We start from the raw sequence: 20,256 nt of genomic DNA, 5'->3' as shown, positions 1-20,256 counted from the left end.
TCATTGAGGAAGGCAGTGCTAAGACGAAAATTATATTTGAAAAAAAATACTGATGACGTGGGTGGAGTGACCTGGAGATGGGCGAAATGCAAGAGAGGGAGAAAAAGTGATAATGATGATACATAGAGTTCCGTCTACCCATCTTTACTACATTGAGTTTCATCAATTTTCTCTGCTATGTTATGAGGCTGACTCAAGAACGTTTTGCAGGTTATGTTGCAGAGAGGTAAGAAGCTAGGAGAAACGGTTGGCAGCACCCAGATGCAAGCAAATGTGTCTATCTCTAAAGGGCTGGCAGTCACGAGTGGAAAGATCAGATGTGGAGATCAGTGTTCCTTTGAAAGAGAATAGTCATGGAGATCAGTCATGGAGATCAAAGTGATTTGAGAAATGCCTGTAGCTAATGGGATGGTAAAGAACAGACTGTGTTTATGGCACAAGATTATGCATAGAGGGGATCCTCGAATAGAGTCTGAAGAGGAATCCAAGAAGGCTGCATACTGTGTACGTATCACGCAGAGTTCAGTCTGGAGGTAAAATATCCACCGGTTATTTTAATGGAACAAAAAATGGAAATAAAGGATTGTTTGATGATATCTGTTGTTAACAGGTACTGAAGAAAGGAAAAGACAAAAAGAGAACACTAAGCACAACCCTAGGGGTGTAGAGGGAAGGGAGGGGTTGCCATTGTTAAATGCGAAGTGGCTTGGAGGAGGGGCTGGGCAGAGCTGCTGTCTCTGAGGGCGATGGCATGGCTGGGTCCTTTGAGTGTTGCAAACTGGAGGCAACTGCTATGCTGGGACAAACAACTGCTGTCGGGATGAAGAAGGATTGCTAGAATGACACAAAGAGGAAAGTAAAGCAATAACAGAAAACCAAAAGGGGAATAGGATGCAAACAGGAAGGAACAATCTCCCTCTAGAGCCCCCTTGTGGCAAAGCCTAACAGGCAGCCACTGGCAAAGGCAAAGGGACATTTTTATTGTTAAAAAAAATTTTTTTATGTTTATTTATTAAGAGAGAGAGAGAAAAACAGATGAGTGGGGGAGGGGCAGAGAGAGAGGAAGACACAGAATCTGTAGCGGGCTCCAGGCTCTGAGCTGTCAGCACAGAGCCAGAGGTGGGGTTGGAACTCTCAAGGGATGAGACCATGACCTGAGCCCAAGTTGCACTGATTGAGCCACCCAGGCACCCCAAAGGAACGTTTCTAGAGTCTCAGCCTTAGTATCACCAAACAATATAGAAAGTTGGTTTTGATGCTGAAAGACAATAGTCTAATAACTAGGAAAACTGGACATAAGTAGTAGTTTGTGGGCTGAGTGTCATAAATAGAGTGGAGTGACCACAGAACATTCGATGGGCATTCTTTGGCAGAACATGATCAAGACAAATGATGAGCTCAGGGCCTCTACCAAAGCAAAGACCTATCTGTGAGAAGCTCATGGTGAATAATCATAACACTGTTAATAGTACCATTTCATGAGCATCTTTTATGTGCTAGGGAAAGTTATGAATATTATTTCACTTACTTTTCATATCCATGCAATGAAGGTAGGTATTATTATTCCAATTTGCCAATGAGGAAAGAGGAATCAGGAGGTACATCCAATATGATTGGAAGATCATGATCCAAACAATAGTCTGTCTGATTCTAAAGCCTGGGTAGTAGACTTAGGTCTCATTCAGGATTTTTAGCTCTATCAAGTCTCTTAAAAATAAAAATTGGATATCGCTTTAACAAATTTCAACTATCAACGTGGGGGAGTATGTCTCGAAGAACATGGGGAAAATCAGAATTTGTCTTGAAAATGGAAAAGCTCGTTAAAAAAACCAGTAACTACTGCATGTGGGGAATCTGCGGCAACCCTGTGAATGCTCCACAATACTGTTTTAAAAAATGAAAGAATTCTTTTTCTATGTATATTTTTTCTTGTGGGTTCTTTTCTTTTACTGGTTTATTTTGGCACGGTGTAAGTCTTCCACAAAAGTTTGCTGACGTAGGGTTGATCATTCATACTTTGGTGTGAGGCGCTGAAAACCTGGAAAAATCTGAGTTTTGTTGATAGATCTTGTGGCTGGGGTCTTCTGGCAATTTACTGGTTTTTTGAGAAATATTTCTAGATATCAGTAGCTGTAGGTATTTTCTCTGAGTACTACAGTAGAAAAAGATTTAAATTTACAGAAAAAATTAAGAATAGTGCAAATATACCTTTTCTCCCCCTGCACCTTGTGAGAGTAAGTGGCTGTCATATTTTTGTATTTCCTATATAGAAGGGCTTCCTCCAATATAACCAAACTGTACCCATCAAAATCAGGAAATTAGCATCTCTACTATCTCATCTTTAGACCCCATTTAAGATTCTCCATTGTGTCCATTATGGGAAGAATCCAGGAAGAATTATGTATGGCCTTTTGCTGTTAGATCGTTTAGTCCCCTCCAGTCTAGAAAAGCTTGTCAGTTCTTCCTCAAGATTTATGACCTAATATTTTTGAATGTCAGGAATTTTGTGAAATGTCTTTCAATTTTATGTTTTATAAACATTTCCTCATGATTTTTTTTCATGAATATCATCTTCAGTAAGAATATCACCATGGTAGAGTCTCTTATTGCATCCTCTCCTTTTGGTTGTGTATGATTTTGATTTGTTCCATTATTATTAAAAAAATTTTTAATGTTTTGTGTTTATTTCTGAGAGAGAGAGAGAGAGAGAGACAGTGTGAGCAGGGGAGAGTCAGAGAGAGGGAGACATAGAATTTGAAGACAGGCTCCAGGCCCTGAGCTAGCGATCTGCACAGAGCCCGACGCGGGCTCGAACCCATGAACCGTGAAATCATGACCTGAGCTGAAGTCGGATGCTTAACCGACTGAGCCACCCAGGTGCCCCGATTTGTTCCATTATTAATGATATTAAGTTTGATCACTTGAGTAAGGCACTGTCTGCCAAGGTTCTCCACAACATTGTTACTCTTTTTCTCTTTGTAATTAAATGTTTTGTGTGGGAGGTATTTTAAGATTTTGTAAATATCCTGTTTTTCATCAAATTTAATTAGTTAATATCGATAGGAACTCACAGATCTTTATTTTGTTCAATGATTACAGGTTGCTACTAGAGTAGTTCTCTCAATACTTAAATCATCTCAGGTTTGACTAGTAGGAGCCATTCCAGATGACTTCTGTATCCTTTTTTGACACATTTCCATCATTCCTTGACCACTTCTTTTCATTCTGGCACAAGTCTTTCTTGAAGTTTTCCAGCCTCAACTCTAGAATTAGCCCTGGTTCATTTTACAACCAATTGTATTTAGAAACCATGATCTGCATACTAGATATATTCTATGTGGGTTCCAACATGCCATTCTAGACCACCACGCCCAGGTCCTCAACTGTTCTCATCTTACTTATGTTCTAAATGTCCGTATGCTGCTGCTATGGCTTCCCTCCTTTCCCATGCAAAGATACCTGCATGGCCTCACCTCAGCTACTGCTCTGAGTGAAATTTTCAAGAAGGGAAGAGAAGAGGAAGATCTAAGACCCATATTCTACGTGAAACTTTTAGAAGAAGGGAGAAACTTCTGGAAGTTGGAATGGGAAGGCAGAACTACACTGTTGAACTCCACTATGGTTTCAACTCTAAGAATACCTACACGCATGTATATGTACACACATATATAGTACACAGTCTTTAAACCAAGTCAATTATATTACCAAGTTCTCAACCAAAGAGGAATAATTTCTTTCCATATTCCTTGAATGAAAACTTGGCTATAATGGATTTATCTAAAGGTGTCTTGATTTGGGTTTCCCAGAAGCTGATTCTGAGATAAGGTTCAGGTCTCTATAAGGTATTTGGGAGGTCACCCCTTGAAATACTGGGAAAGTGGAGATGTAAATCAGGAAAGAGAATGAAGACAATAAAAAGTCCTGTGCTGTGCTGATTATATTACCCTGTGCTGGTTATCCCTGAGCATATTGAGAGCTCAGCCCCTCGAGGGAACTCCAGAAGACAGTGAGATAATAAATGTCTCATTTATCCCAGCTGATGGCCAAGGAAGCAGTGATCTTTACCTTTCAACTCCTTGTTTGTCATTCTTTGAGGATTTGGAGACACATTAACTCTCCAGACTTCTGGTTGATTCCAACCGTAGACTGAGGGTGCTCCCACTGCCAGATGAAAAATCCTTACACAGAGAGTCGCAGGTGTCTGCAATAAGTGGCCTAAGACACAGAATATCAACGGGGCAGTGACAGTTTGCTGCAGATGTGTCTTTTTAAGACTCTGCACCTAAAAGAGTACATACTACTTTAGAGAGATTTTCAAGATATAATTTGTGTTACACCCTGATGAGACTCCAGTGAACCAGAAGAAACTAATTATATATACATATAATATACATCATAATAGTTTATAATATCCTATTTTGAGTGCTGCACTCAATACTATAGGGTTGTCATGTTTTATAGATTATTTAATCATCAAAGCAACTCCTTAAAGTCAGTACCGTTAGGTATTTATATTTAACGCATAAGGAAACTAAGATTTTGAAAAGATTCGCAACCCACTCAAGGTGATACTACTGGTAAGTGGTGCTGTTGGGTTATTAATCGAGGCAGGGTAGCTCCAGAGCGCACACTCATAGTCATCTTCTCAGTTTGCTACGGCAAAGCCCTCAGAGTTTCCTCAAATGCAGTAGAAAGAAGACTCTAAGGAGGAACCTCTGAAATGCTCCTACAATCAATCATCTAGTGAAGAAGCATTGACCCAGTGATGAAGAGAGCTGGGAGTTAGATGGGAGGCCTGTAAATGCAAGTAATCAGCCTTAGGTTCTAATTGGAACCCTGGTGTAAAATTTTGCCCTGAAGAAACCTATTGAGTTCAAAGCATCAGCCCCTTCTGTGGAAGTCACTTCCAGCCCTGGGGACTGCTAATGAGAGAATCCCAACAAATGCAACAGGGAATGAGAGGCTGGGGAGACACTGTTTGCTCATCTAGGACTCCGAACTCAAAGTGGGTAAGTACAAGCCATACGTCTGGGATCATTCACTCATTTTTCAGTTAAAAAAAAAAAAAAGTTACCATGCCTGTGTCTTTTGATCTGGATTCTGACAGAGTAGAAATTCTTAATGCAAGTAAGACTCTTGCAACATAGAGAAATAATTCTTGTCTCCAAAAAATCTAAAAAAGAATGGAAGAGGAGTATTGATTGCAAAGTTAATCGAAGTTTCATTCTCAATGGAAGTGATTGAAATCCATGTGAAGATGCTATAGAAAAACTAGTTGCATTTTAAATGTGTTTAAGAAATTAGCAAACTGTCCTTGGAACATAGGTGTGGTAGGATGTGAATATATTTTTGGTTGAAACTAGGTCACTTCCTATTTTAACTAGGAAACTTTTGTTTCAGCTTTAGTGTATTTTTAAATACTGTATTGAAAAATACAGTTGTTCACAGTCATTATTTATATCTGAGCTGATGATCGCTTTAAGTAAGTGCCTAGGAAAATGAGTACAGCTATGAATCTGATAAATGTGGATCTGAACTGAAAAGATTTAAGGAGTTTATTAGTCCATTCTTAGAGGAAGCATTTAACAAGAGGAAGTAGATAGAACTTACCAGAGTCATGAGGAAAAAGAAAACTGTGGGAAGGATGATAGAAGCTTGACATCAAAGAATGATTTGTTTTTTTAAAAAAATTGTTAACGTTTATTCATTTTTGAGACAGAGAAATAGCATGAGTGGGGGAAGGGCAGAGAGAGAGGGAAACACAGAATCCAAAGCAGGCTGCAGGTTCTCAGCTGACAGCATAGAGCCCGACGCAGGGCTCAAACTCACAAACTGTGAGATCATGACCTGACCCAAAGTCGGACTCTTAACCGACTGAGTCACCCAGGCACCCCAGTTTCTAACAGGGCCACCTGGGTGGCCCAGTCAGTTAAGCCTCCAGCTCAGGTCATGATCTCATGCTCTGTGGGTTCAAGCCCAGCATTGGGATAGCTGCTGTCAGCAGAGTCCGCTTCAGACACTTTGTACTCCCCCCCCGCCGCTCCTTCTGCACTCAAGCTCTCTCTCTCAAAAATGAATAAATATTAAAAAAATAGATTCCTTAAACCAAAACATGATTTTTAACATCTATACTATCGTCCACCAGACGTTTCACATTGTAAAGATACCAAACAATTATCTACTTTTCCAGACCTTGACTGGACTAGTGCCTAAGTCATTCAGCTTGGTCACAGCTAGGATCCAAATGGATCAGGAAGACATTTTTTGATTGTACTCAGTCCTATGGGGGAAAAAAAAGGACCCAGATTAAAAATTAAAAATGTCTGCCCTTCTTTCATGAGGAATATGGATACATTTTGTAAGAGCAGATCTTGATTTTACTGAGAGGTATACTCCAGTGATCTAAGTGAATAAATGCCAAAAATTTCCCACTTCCCTTCATAGATTTTGAGCAATTGTCCAAGCTTCTTTCTTAAACTTGTACAAGGAAACTTTCGAATAGTAACCACTAACATCCCAATAAAGTAAAGAGATAATAAAAAAAAATGAAAAGGTTTCCATCTGGAATCTCTTCAGACTGTAGGGTGAATAAATTGGCAGATACCTGGTAGAGCCCTGGGGCCAAAACTGAGCTTATTTTGTTTCTGTTTTCATTTCTCCCTTTTTTGCCTTGTCAGTTGAATAACCTCTCTGCTGCTTTTCTGGAGACACAAGCCTTCCCGGTGGCCATTTGTTACTCCCTCAGCTGCCATGGCTGCTGGCGAGGGGTACTAAAGAAGCACCAAGGTGAAGAAAAAAAAATCAGGAAGTAATGTTTATCTGAGTGTTCCCTTCCAGAATCTCGACTAAATTTGGAAACTGAAGCCAAGTGGCAAAGTAAAGATTTTCTTTCCGTGGATCCTCTAATTGCCCCAAACAGGCAGCCCTTGGGCGCGTTGCAGATTTTAAGCATTCAAGGTGTGTTGACTATAGACTGGTAGTCATAAGGCAGATGGCAGGGAATCTGCTGGAAGGCTGAATTTTCAGTGGTGCCAAATAGGGCTGACTGCACAGTAGTTAAGTGGGGTAGCTGTCAAGGAAAGAGACGCTTTGCTTTCCCTCCCCTACAGGGACAGTTGAACCACACACTTCCCTCCTTCTCTGGTTCCGGTTGCCCTGGGCATTTTTCTCTGTTACAGCATTTCACTCCTGAAATGAATGGCACTTAGCAGGGAAGGTGTCTTTGGTAAGTATTTTACAACAGTGCAGGAGTTAACAGTTTCTTTTTTCATTAAAAGTGAGTTTTTGGTGGCTTTGTGACTGGCAGCCTGGAAACTTCTTACTTCCCTTTGATGCAGTGATCTCATAAAGAGTCTCCTTTTCCCAGACATCTGCCAAAGGGAAGGTTACGCTCCTTTCCTCCCTTCCTTCTGCCTTTGTTCCCTGCTTCCCATCCCTCCCAGTAGTCACAAGAGAGACTTTTTTGCAAAATCCCTGTGAATATGCACCGGTGATGGATGCCAGATAATGCCGCCAACAACACACCAAATGATTCATTTACTAAGGGGTGTGTGTGGGTGTGGGCAGAAGGGGGTGAGTTTCTAAAAAAGCTTGGGTAACTTGGGAGGTAGTTATAGCTCATTAAAAAAGATAGCATGAAGAAGAGAAGAGAAGAATGGTATTTAGTCACCTTTACAACATTGGTGGACACACCAGTGGTAATTTTTTTAAATGTAGATCTGCTGCTGTTAATATTCCACTTACAGCCAATTAAATATTGACAAGGTAATTCTATCACAAGGGGGATAATGGAGTGTTCCAAAGTCAGAATGTGTCCTTATGGACGGGCATTATATCACACTTATTACTGCTGCCCAGAGCTTACCACAGGGCTTGGCACAGAGAAAGCACTAGATAAAGATTTGTTAACTTGAATTGAAAAAAAGTTAGTAGATCACTACATCATGAACTCTGCAAAAGTATTTATGAGAATTAGGATAGTGATTATGTGTAAGTGGAAGCTGATTTATCTGTTATTCTTTTGACCTGCACTTCATTAGCACAATCACTCTTCCGCAGGAAGATGCACCTGAGACATCACCAGGGCTTCAAGTATCATCTGAAACATCCAAGAAAAATTTGATTATATTCTGTGTAATTTCAGTACTTTTAGTCTTAAGGGCCTTTTCCTGGACTTTAATTCTTTGAAAATTAGCAATCCATTAATGATATATAGCATAAATTGCCATCATCAGAGTCTATAATTAACCAGAGCGCCGAATGTGCAGAGATTAAAAAAATGTTTGTAGGTGGACAGAGCCGGGCTGGAATGCGGATTTGGCTGTGGCTCGCTCTGTGATGTTGGGCAGGCCCCGGGAGCGTCTCTTAGCTTTGGATTCCTCGTCTCTGAAAATGGGAGCAATAACACCTTCTCCCTCCAGGCCTGTTGGAAGATTAAAGGAGATAATGTATGCGCTCAGCATAGTGACAGGTACTTGGCAGTCCTTCACTGAGTGGTTGGAATAGGAGCAGCGGCCACCCAGGAGTCTGTCCTGTGTCCCCACAGTGGTGCCGTGTGATTACTGTGGGGACCGTGTACCGGGAGGGAGGAATCCCTGGGTGTGGGCCTCTATTTCTCTCTAGGGCTCACAGCCTTATACTGAAAAGAGAAGTGCTAGGTACTGAAAGAGCTTTTCCAGCGTTTGGCAGCGTGTTATTAGAATCGCAGGTGGAATTAGTCTAGATGTCTATTTTCCAAATATAATTTGTTACTTTCTAAGGTGGATCTATACACATACCTGCATTTTTTCCCTCCAGTCCCACAGGCAATTTTAGATCAGTTCCCTGAAAATGCCATCTGTTCTTTGTAGTCAGAAATGAAAAGAAACTGAGTTTTCAGCTAGACTATGAGATTTGCATTTGAATAATAGGTGTCAGATACATTGGTACCCATTTCTTTTAAGCGTGAAGTTAAATGCTTGTGACTTCACTAAGTGTTGGGAGGCAAGATGTTAATATTGTAATTATCTTCTTTCTTAATGAGATGATATTGGGAAGCAGGTTTAGAAAAATTTACAGAATAAGATACTGAGCAGGAAGGAAAGAGGAGCTGGCTGGCTTTCCTTTCTTCCTGTTGGTAGGGCCAAGGTAAGGGCGATGGAGAAGAATCCATGTGTTGTTGCTTAGAAACTTGGGCTACCTTTCATGGATGCCCAGACCCCTTTCTTTCTTTTCTTTTCTTTTTTTGTTTTAAATTTTTAAATGTTTTCTTTATTTCTAGGAGAGAGAGAGAGAGCGTGAGCAGGGGAGGGTCAGAGAGAGAGGGAGTCACAGACTCTGAAACAGGCTCCAGGCTCTGAGCTGGCGGTTAGCACAGAGCCCGACACGGGGCTCGAACCCACGAACCGCGAGATTGTGGCCTAAGTGAAAGTCGGACGCTTAACCGACTAAGCCACCCAGGCGCCCCTGCCCAGACCCCTTTCTGTGAGCCGGATAAGAACTGAAGGTCTGAGGACACCCTGTCTTCTGAAAACAGTGGGATTCTGTTGGGATTAAAGCCCTCAGAAAGTCACTGCAGACATTCTGGAGACTTAATAGATTCTCCCCCAATCCCTCCACCCCTCCCCACCTGCAGTTTCAGGAGTCCCCAAGACCACCCTCACTTCTGACCTCAAATGCAGTTTCTGAGTTTCCCAAGTTCAATAATTCATTAGAAGGATTCACAGAACTCAGAAAAGCTGTTACATGTAGGGTTTATTAGCGTGAAAGGATGCAAATAAAATTTAACAGAAGGAAGAGTCGAATAGGGCGGGATCCAGGATATAAGGCATTGTGCTCCCTGTAGTCTCCCAGTGGAGTTGTGTGGACAGCCTCTGTTTCTCTCCACAACAGTGTGTGGCAATACACATGGAGTACTGCCAACCTGAGAAGCTTACTTGGTCCTTGATGGCCAGAGTTTTATTGGGGCTTGATCACAAAGGCATGGTTGATCATCCGTGTAGCTAACCTTAGTCTCCAGCCCCTGTAGAGCTTCAGCTGATACCATGTGGAATAAAGCTCCCCACCATAAATCACTTTGTTAGCATAGCCTATCCAGAAGGGCTCAAATCACGACGGTGATTTGACATTCCTATCATTCTTATCAGAAACAACATTTCAAAGGTTCAGAGATTACTTCCCAAGAGCTGATGACAAACACCAAACTTCAGTCTGGACAAGGTTAATTCTGTACTGCCCACCACCCTGTCCTCTTTCAAAATAGAAAGTTAAGATCCTGATACAAAATTCAAGTGAGGTGGCTATACAGAGCAAGTAAAGTATCATATCCATTCTAGGTTCAACTTATTTCTGGCCCTTGATTTCCTCAAAGAATTTGCAATTGTCAGTGACACTTTCTACGTAGGTAGGATCTTGCCAAAATTGAGGAAATGGACCAATTCTTGTAATTCTGTTGCCATTTTACTCAGACATTACCTTACCAAACCATAAAAGATAGTCTGAAGAATCCATGCAATTTGATTTCAAAGATTAATTATAAATATTATTTTTCTGATCTTTGAGCCAAGTTTAGCGCCGGAAAGTGTCATGTTCATACTTAAGGGAATATGCATATCCCTGCTAGTGTCTACTAAAGGAGAAAATTCTAGGTATGCAGGCTTACTCATCCCAAACATTGCAGAAGGAGGGCTCTCCTGGGAATTATCAAGAAAATACGATGGCTTCCTTCCTTCAGGTCACCCTATTCATTCATCCATATGAAGAAGGTGTGGGAGAGTGAGCCTTAATCAAGCTTTTCATTTTCTTACTGCATTGCAAACAAACCTAGTGTTGGGATGCTTTGAGCTATTAACAAAAACTAATGTCCCTCTGTATCTCACCTCCCATTTTGTCCAACTTTATACTCTACCTAAGAATCATAAATCCAAATGCCAAATCAAACTCGGTGAGTATGTAAATGTGTGATGTATGTATAACAAAAAGGCAACAACAGATATTACTGGAGAACATGGGAGTAGAGATTATCAGACTGCAAGAAATTCATGTGCAAATTTAAAAATACTTTACAGGCAAATAAAGCACATCTTTTGGCAGCAGTGGCCCATGAAGCACTGGTTTGAGATTCTTATAACGGAGGGATAGAAGAGCAAATACCCAAATATTAGTAGGATAAAAGATAGAGCTTACCCTTTGGCTCAACATTTCAAATATTTTCAGATTATACAATCTGGTTTAGTGTTGACTATAAAGATTCAGTTTTCCAATTTTCCTAAGAAATGTAAAAGAAAAGAAAGTTAAACGAAGAAACGTTTTCAGTATTGGATGGAAACATCAAGCAAAAAGAATTGCTTCTTCTATTCTATTATCTTTTATTCTGTAATCCTTTCTGGATTTGATCCAGAAAGGGGGAGTCAATGAAAACTTTTGATTTAAAAGCACCTAAGATGTTCTGTGATAGGAATAATAGAAATACACATTTTAAAGTAACAGGAAGTAAGTAATAATATGTAATCTTTAAATTAAATTCTAGACAGTGAAACAAGAGTGGTAGAGAGACTTATGCAGTAACACTTTTGACATCTCCAATCTAATCTAAGGTCACACAAAGTTTCCAACCCGTAAAATATTTTTATGGAAACTAAACCTAGAAGTGTCTCATGGAGTTTGAAGTAAAGCCCAGCTTTCTGCGTTTCCAGCACATAGTAGGCATCCAATAAATCTTTACTGAATGAATTAACAAATGGTTGTTTGCGTCCCTTCTCGGGGTCCTACTATGTTTTCCCGTCATGCATAGCCCACATGGAAGAAGATGAACTGTGCAGCGTGAACAATGGCCATTGTCTTTTCACCTTCCCTCAAATAAGAAGCAAAAAGGCCAGTGTTTGAGGGGAAATTAGTCTCTTGATAAAACTCCAAATACTTAAACTTTTATAAAGCTGGCCTTCCCAGTGAGATTTTAGATCCAAAGAGTTTCAGTAAAGAACTGGCATAAGCACTCACAAGTTTGGGTGCTTATCCAAACTGAAATTAATCTCTGAACCTTAGGAGGTTTTCTGAGTTCTAAAGAAAGCTGAGAGAGCCAGAGAGGGCAGAGAAATCACAGAGAAAAACCGAGGAGAGTGATCATAGGAAAAGCTGCCGAGGCCAGAAAGATCACAAGGGGGAGGGGGAGGGGGAGAGGGCACTGAAAGGGGTTACTGAAATGGAGGGAGAGGATAATGGAGGAGCAGAGGTAGCTTGGCGGGAGCCAGCAAGGCCAGAGCAATCACAGTAGACATGCTGAGGGCAGAGGGGGCACTAAGAAAACCGAGCTGAGTGGGGAGATTACAGAGGTGCAATCAGTACAGAGGAGGAGGGCAAGAAACATGCCCTCTAGAAGGGCTTGACTCCAAACTCCCACTGCTTAAAAGAGAAGAATGGCAAGACCTTTCATTTGGATTGTGACCGTTTGAAATCTGGAAAAGATTTCCCTCTCCCTTCCTTTCGTCTCTTTTCTTCTCTCTTCCCCTTGTCCCATCTCCTCTAAAGAAGAGGTAGGAGAGGAGAACATGATTTGATTTTTTTTTCCTAGATATTTTGCAGTTTGATTCCCAATACATCATGCAAGACTTGAAATGCAATGGTGAGGCTTAAAAGGTGAAACTGACTTGAAACAGAATATAAGTTATCTTTCTTCCTTTGGAAAATTCCCCATCCTTCTTCTGAAAGTTCCGTGTGAACAAACTATTATATTTGGGAAGAAGCAGAAAGCAACTCTTCAATAAACAAAACGCTAGTAATACTACAGCAAACTGAGTGTCTGAGTGTTTAAGTATTAAGCAGAAATACTGTTTACTGGACGGACTGCCTTTATCACACGATGAAACAATAACTTGAGTGAATCACGTCAGTGAAATGCAAGATATTGTGGACTATTTAGTCTGCTGCAGTGCCTGGCATCACAGAGTTTTAGCCGAGCTCCTTGGAGCGGATGTCTTTTCCCAGTTCAATCCCCTCTTTTGCAAGTGAAGACATAGACATTCTGAGAAACTGGCATGCTGTCTTAAGGATACTAGTGAATAGTAAGACTTTAAACTCTATGTGCACTAAACAAAATCTGACAAGTTGTGTGACTTTTTACACCTTCTCAGTTTCCGTGTCATTATTCATTTGTAGGTTGTGTTGAGGTAGGCTGCCATAGGTAACTGAAATTAAAAGCAGAAAAGCAGCTATTTTTGTCTGACCCCTGAAATAACCCCCTTGGCCTAGCTTCTGGGTACTCTTGGTGAGATGTCTGTTCCATTGTAATGTGTTGATAAAAGCCAGCTCTCTTTCTTTGCCTCAGACAGGTCTCACATGTATGCCCCAATCCAGTCCATCGGGGCTTGTTCTGTTCTGTTCTGTGATTGTCAATGTGTGATGTTTATTGGGACTTGGTGTGGGAGGAAGGGGTCAAGTATGAGAGTGCATGAAGAAGCCATACCTATCACCAGTATAAAAACATGCAACTAAGATCATAACAGGCAAAGGTAGTTATCTTCATATTCAAAATACCATGTGGAATTTTTATCATTAAAATCTTTTCCTCTTCTCTACCTTCTTTACTGCTAAGTAAGAAACCAAGGTGGCACAGACCTCACTCTTCCTGATGTCTTAGTCTTGCTGGGTAAGCACATGCCACTCTCAGACTCCATCACTAATTTTCATTTCAGACCTTGGTCCTGAGTTGACACAGCGGAAACTTTTTAAATGGCTTCTAACTTCCAGCAGCAACTGGATTACAACAGCTCCTCAAACTACAGTGTTCTTTTTTTGTAAAATTTATTTTTGAGAGAGCGAGCGAGCGAGCATGAACAGGGGAGGGTCAGAGAGAGAGGGAGACACAGAATCAGAAGACAGACTCCAGGCTCTGAGCTAGCTGTCAGCACAGAGCCCTACGCGGGGCTTGAACCCATGAACCGTGAGATCATGACCTGAACCGAAGCCAGATGCTCAACCGACTGAGCCACCCAGGTGCCCCCAAACTGCAGTGTTCTTGTACTCAGCAAAACAAAGCTTTTTCCATCCGATTCAAGATTCTTCCAGTGACTTTATTATTATGCTATTTATTCTTTTCTCGGTAACAGTTTAATCATTTAGTCCTTCAAAGTTTCTTTAGTAATAATCACATGCTGGTCATCTATTGGAGTGAAAGGGTTCACAGCATGGGAAGTGCTGGCAGTGACAGTTTGCAGGCACCTCACTGGCAGAGAAGATGGAGTTATGTGAAATCTTGTTCTTATATTGACTTACATACGTCTGTCTCTTCTTCAAACTGGAAACTCTTCATGGTTGGAAAGTTTGGTTTCCCCTCCTGAACTAACCACCCCTAGCCTACGGTATTGCATACAGAACGCAATCATTGTGATTTGTTGACTTATAGGCCTTTCCAGGAAAAACCATCGCTTCCACTCAACTTGGTGTGGGCAAGCCAGCTTGACTATTTTCAGTTACCGGTTCCATCATTTTCCTTCTTCTTGTATTTTCCAGGACAGATGCTGGTGACTATTGTCTTTGATTTGCCCATGCCTACTTCTTTGTCCCTTCGTTTTTAGAAAATAAAACCTATATCTCATCGCCTTGCTGGGAGGACCAAATGCAATGCTGTATGCATTTGAAAGGTAGGTATAGAAAACTTTACAAGCAGGTGTTATTTTTGTAAAGCTGTTTCCTTTAGTGTGAAAGTAGAGAATACAAGCAATGTACTTGTGAAACTGGATACAAATATATCATTCATAAATTTGGGACATAAAAATGTTAGCAATTCTATACATTCAGTAACAATGAGAAACACATTTTTATCAGTCTGACTATCAGTAATGGTAATCATGAAAAACAACAGGTAATAGGAAAGCAATTTTGTTTTACTGTTTAGTGGACCAAAGATATGCAATTAGATGCAAGCACCACTTAAATGTGCATGATGCACGATCATTTGCACATTCAGTTATCCTTACAGGTTCAGTATATATTGTCAGGTAGGAGTGCAGACTCTGGCACGAGATTGCCTTGGTCAGAATCTGGCTCTTTCACTTAGTATCTGAGAGATTTGTCCGCTCCCTTGTTCCTTATCTGTAAGAAAGGGATGATGGAAATATGAGTACTTAACTTTTCAGTTTGTTGAGATGATTAAATGAGCTTTCTATACAATGATAATCTTAGAAAAGGGCCTGACATATAGAAAGCACCCTGTAGTTATTAGCTGGAGTTATCTTGTTATTTCAAAACATCCCATTGAATGGTCAGAAGTGTAGTCAACCTGTCGGAGGCCGGATCCAGCCGGGGTCCAGGGGTCCCTGAAGGAAGGACGGTGTTGGCGAGGGAGGGGTGAGAGAGGCCCGAGAGTCTTTCTGGTCACCAGGCAGGCATCTCTGCTCTGACTGGGGCTCAACTTTATTTTATAATTAAGTGTTTGGGGGACAGCACAGAAGTGGCATTTGCCTTAGACAATGATTTCTGATGACAAACTTCTTTGATATGTAAGAAGTTTCCGGAACATAGATTTGTAGAAGACTCATGCATAACCTTTATCAATAGTGATTGAGGTAGGTGATTTAGATGCTATGGGGAAGGAAGGTATCTTTAGCAGACAAGACAATGTTTTTAGCATAAAAAGGGTGAAGTTACTTCTTTGTGGGCAGGGGTCAATAGCTTGTTTGTTTTGGGAAGTATCAAGAAAAACAGGTCTTTCAGGAAACACCTTTGCTCCCATAATTAGAAAAGAAGTTCCTCAATAGGTTCCTTCACAGGGTGCAGTCAGCATATTCAAGGCCAAAGTAAGTCACTGCCTTGGGGGGCCGGTGCTCCAAGCAGAAACAATTGGGTGGGGGTGGATATCTGTCCTTAACTCTAAATTAGGCTCTGTGTCTCAGGGCCAGACTCAATTGTAACTCTTGTGTTCTTAGCCCTCTTTATTATGTAAGTCTTGGATCTGCAAGGCCCATAGGAAGAGCCTTTTGACAGTCATCCACAGTGCTTTCATCTGAAGTCTCTTTTGAAAAGGCAGGAATATGCTTTTCCTTAGGAACAATCTGTGTGGGGAATATTGGTCTGATCTGGACTATTGTGAGGCCTGGACAATACCCGCAGCGTCATTTCTAACATGAGCCAGTAGTAGCAGAAGGAGATACCAGTTTCCGTTTCTCATGGCAGGAGCTGTGCAAACGCTACCATTTCCTCACTGTGACTGTCATCCAGTGAGGCCAGTGCGGCTCCCAGCATCAACCAATCTAGGTTTTGTTTTCCAAGATATTTACCATCAGGCCAGGTGATGGTGGGTGGTATGTAGATGGGTGGTGCTGTTCACTCACTTCCAGCCCTGGCTGAGCTTTCTTGGTGAAGATGTCAGATCCTGGATTCTGCTGAATGATGATGGTAAGGAGCAGGAAACAGTTGACTGATACAGTAAGTGAATGTTGTACAAGACGAAATCACGTTAGATAGCCTGCCATTGCCAAACGGTCAAAAGCAGAGGCTTTGGGTCCTTATCCCAGCTCTGCCCTTGACCAGCTGTATGGGTGACGTGTCCCACACTGGGAAGTTAGGTCATTGTAGCACAGCACAGACCACAGAACATGGCTGCTAAGGCATCCTGCATGGATGTTAGTTTCTGTTCAGTTTGGCCAACCATACATGGTTCTGTTTTGTTTCAACTCTCTGGCTTTGCTTTAAAGACTTGAGAGAAACAGCAGATTTTCATTCCTTTTCGCAAATATTTTAGCACTTAAAGATTGTCATTCGCCAGTTGTTATGTCCATAACAAAGAGAGCCTGAGCCCTGCTTGAGCAGGGTCTGTTTCTGGGGAAATAGCCTGTTTCTGCTTTGCCTCGTCTGCCATGTATATTTTAGTTGTTAATTGGGGATGGAAACATTTCCAAGTTTTCTTCCTCCCTAGGTATTGATCTTTGGGTGAACATAACATCTTAACCCCGTAAGCTTTATCACCATGCTTCCTCTACCTTATCAATTCAAATGGATTTAGCATGTACTATCAGTATTTAGATCTTGACTTTCTTTCTACTTCTTTCTCCTTTAAAGCAATCTGTCTAGCTGTAAACCTCTTGTTAGAAGAGATTATATGATTGTTTTTTGGTTTTATAATCTGTTTGAAGAAGAAGTGGCTGCACACTTGAGGATTTAAAATGATGTCTCAACAGGAAGCAGCTTCTCTGTTGAAAACCTGATTTCTCACAGAGCTGCTTTTTCTTTCTTTATAACAAAATTTTCAGATTTGATCACACTGCTACCAGGACATTTCATTTTATTTAAATGCAACAACACAAACATTACTAATCTGGTTTCCCCAAATTCATTTGCGCGCTCCCTGTCAACAATGGTTTTATCAGCCATCAAAATCTAATTGAAATGGCAGTGCCGCATGTAGTCATCCAATAATTATAAAATAAACAGACTGAAAATTCAGATGCATTTGAACAAAAGCCGTCAAAGTAACATAAACAGGAGAAAAGGTAATTAAAGAGCTTTCTCTATTCAGCTTTCAACATTACAGGTTTATTTAAATGCAGCTCTAGCCGGAGACCTGAGGTGGATTGATTGGCCAAATTTGTTGGCTGATGCTTTTCTGAAATGGGTCCCATTAAAAATACGGTAAAGAAATTTGAAAAGCACGATAATCATGGCACCTCCAAAGGATGCTTTACTTCTCCTCTGAGAACTTCTGTGGTCATGCGCACATGTGGCAGTTAATCAGAGATGACAAAAGGCACTGCCTTTTATCATTTAAACACCGAATCTTCAGAGGCTTGGGCAAATAGAGCAGTCTGGTCCCTGACTATAAAACTGTGACGTCAAAGGATGGCTCAACCGAGGCTGCAAACCTCCACTTGAGTTTCTCACCTGCTGGGGAAAAGGAAGCTGCCTATCGGAAGCTGTAATGCTTGAATGCAAGCAGTTTAGCAATAAGAGATTCAAAGTTTTGAAAGAGAGGTAACAAAGCCCTAAGAATAAGCCCCGGTCATGAATGTATATATAGTCCTAGGGCTGGTTGGCATAGCAACTATTTCTGAGAAGCCTGGTGCTGCTTAAGTAAACAGCTGAAGCACAGAGCGTGCCTCAGCTAAGCTGGGCCCATCTGTAGTATCAGCATGTGAGGATCAGAACGGGAACATTTTCTCCAGTGAATCAATGATATTTTGGTATCTCTTCCTAATAACTCCATTGTTCCCAGTACTTTGTGGCAATCCTCTGGTTCTCTATCTTTTTCTGTATGGCCATTTTGTGGAACAGTCTCCACATAGGTGAATCTGACTGAGTTAGTTTTGGGATAACTAAAAAGAAGCTAAGCTCAGTATCTTTCCTCTGTTATTTGCCAAGAACTTCCAAGGAAAACAAATCAATGATTCAGCAACAGCTCATTATGAGGATCCAACAGGAATGATAGCTGCTGAAGCTTTTACTTCCAAGTTCAGCACACTGGGTAGTTGTAAGGGTTTTGGAATCAGACAAACCTAGCTATAGTTTCTGGTTCCGCTAAAAAAAGTGGCGTGACGTTGAGCATATGACTGATCCATTGAGCATGTTATTGATCCTTTCGGCAACTGTTTTCTCAAATGTAAAATGAGGATAGTGATAAATACCTCATGGGCATTTGAGAATTAAATAAGATACTGTATTTAAGCTACTACATGCAGTACTCAAGAAATGGCAGTGCTAACAGACATTGCTGGGTTCCTCTCCAATGGTTTTCTGGAACTTGATGTGCTCAGTGCTTTTTCATGTGATTCAGCAATAACTCCTGCTTTTTCTAAGCCAAGTGTTGTGGTCTCATTCCTTTCTTTAGTGACTGATTTGTGGTGGATATGTGGATGCAGTTCTTGCCACTGATGTAGGAGGGGGTTCTTGGAAGACCGGGTAGTGGTAAGAGATTAGATCCACTTGGACTATGGTGGTAAGAGACTCCCACAGGTTTTAAGGTTACAGAGTAGATGAGGAAATACATTATGAGAGATTTTATGTACTTGTAAGTGGATGCCCTTAGATATTGAGGATTTGTAAGTAACAATTGGAAATTTCTGTTTGGGCTAGACTTCATTATATGTGATACTCTTCTGGAACTGAGCTCTGAAAACCATTTTTTTCTTTTTTTTTTGGTAAGCATTTTAAAAGTACATGCTATAATGCTTTGAAAAAATATATAGTTGAGTAATTCACCCATGTCTTATTTCTGTGGCGAAAGAATAAAAAACAACAACAACAAAAAAGAAAACAAAACACCTTACTCTTGGAAACTTTTGAGCTCTTCTCAGAAAGTTCTTTTGAGAGAGTGTAAGGGTTATAACTACTAGGTCTTTTCCTTCCTTAAGGGTTTACTCTACCACCCATTTCTGATGAGAGCAGATGCTTTAATGGGAAAGAATGAGTGGCGAGGCCAATCGGAGTCTCTTTGATTGATATCAAAACATCTGTGCTTTCTGAGAAAAATCAACTGAGTATCATCATAATTCTGAATGTCTGGAAAAGAATTCTGAATGTTTTATATCCACACTCCCCTACCTTGATCCTCCTTATAAATCTTTTCCCCCAAAATAGTCCTTCTAAGTCCAAAATGATTTATTTTTATCTTGCTTTTACCCCTGATCATTTTAAAGTTTTGTGCTTCCAAGAATTTGTATTGTTTTCATGAATCATATCTTTTTTTCTGATTATTGTAAGTTAAGGTTTTTCTTACTCTGTAAAACTCAGGACTCTACAAAGAAGGATGAGATAACAAAGAATGAAAGCTAGTGTCTGTGAGCCATGAGTTCTGTTCCTTGGGAGTTTCACTGAATAATCTGTTACTAATATGATGCATGATAGTGTCTTGGCAGTTTATTATTTTGAGGCAATAGAACATAACAGGTTGGAAGGAACTATCCTGATCTATTATATCAAGAATCCACAATTTATAGCTCTGTCTATTTGGTGGTAAAAAGATACTCCTGAGAGAAAGCTTGTGCATATATGTCGTGATAAGAATGTGGTCCTTAAAGTTTTTTTTTGGATATCCTTACATTTATATGGTGCCTGTGACTAGGACAGACATTGTGCTTTATGTAAACACACAAAATACATGTATTTGTTAAATATGTATTATTACATTTACCTTCCACAATAACCCAGTGAGGTAAGTTATGTGAAATCTCAGTGCAGAGATGAAAAGCCTGAGGTACAGAGGAAGTTAGATAACTTGCCTAAAGTCACATAGCAAATGAGTGGCAGAGGGACTCCACCTCAGGTCTTTTGATTCTTTTTTTTTTTTTTTTT

This window comes from Crocuta crocuta, unplaced genomic scaffold (genome assembly GCF_008692635.1).
Source record: "Crocuta crocuta isolate KB4526 unplaced genomic scaffold, BGI_CrCroc_1.0 scaffold376, whole genome shotgun sequence".
In the NCBI taxonomy this organism is placed as follows: domain Eukaryota; kingdom Metazoa; phylum Chordata; class Mammalia; order Carnivora; family Hyaenidae; genus Crocuta; species Crocuta crocuta.
Note: the sequence above shows the minus strand (reverse complement) of the source record.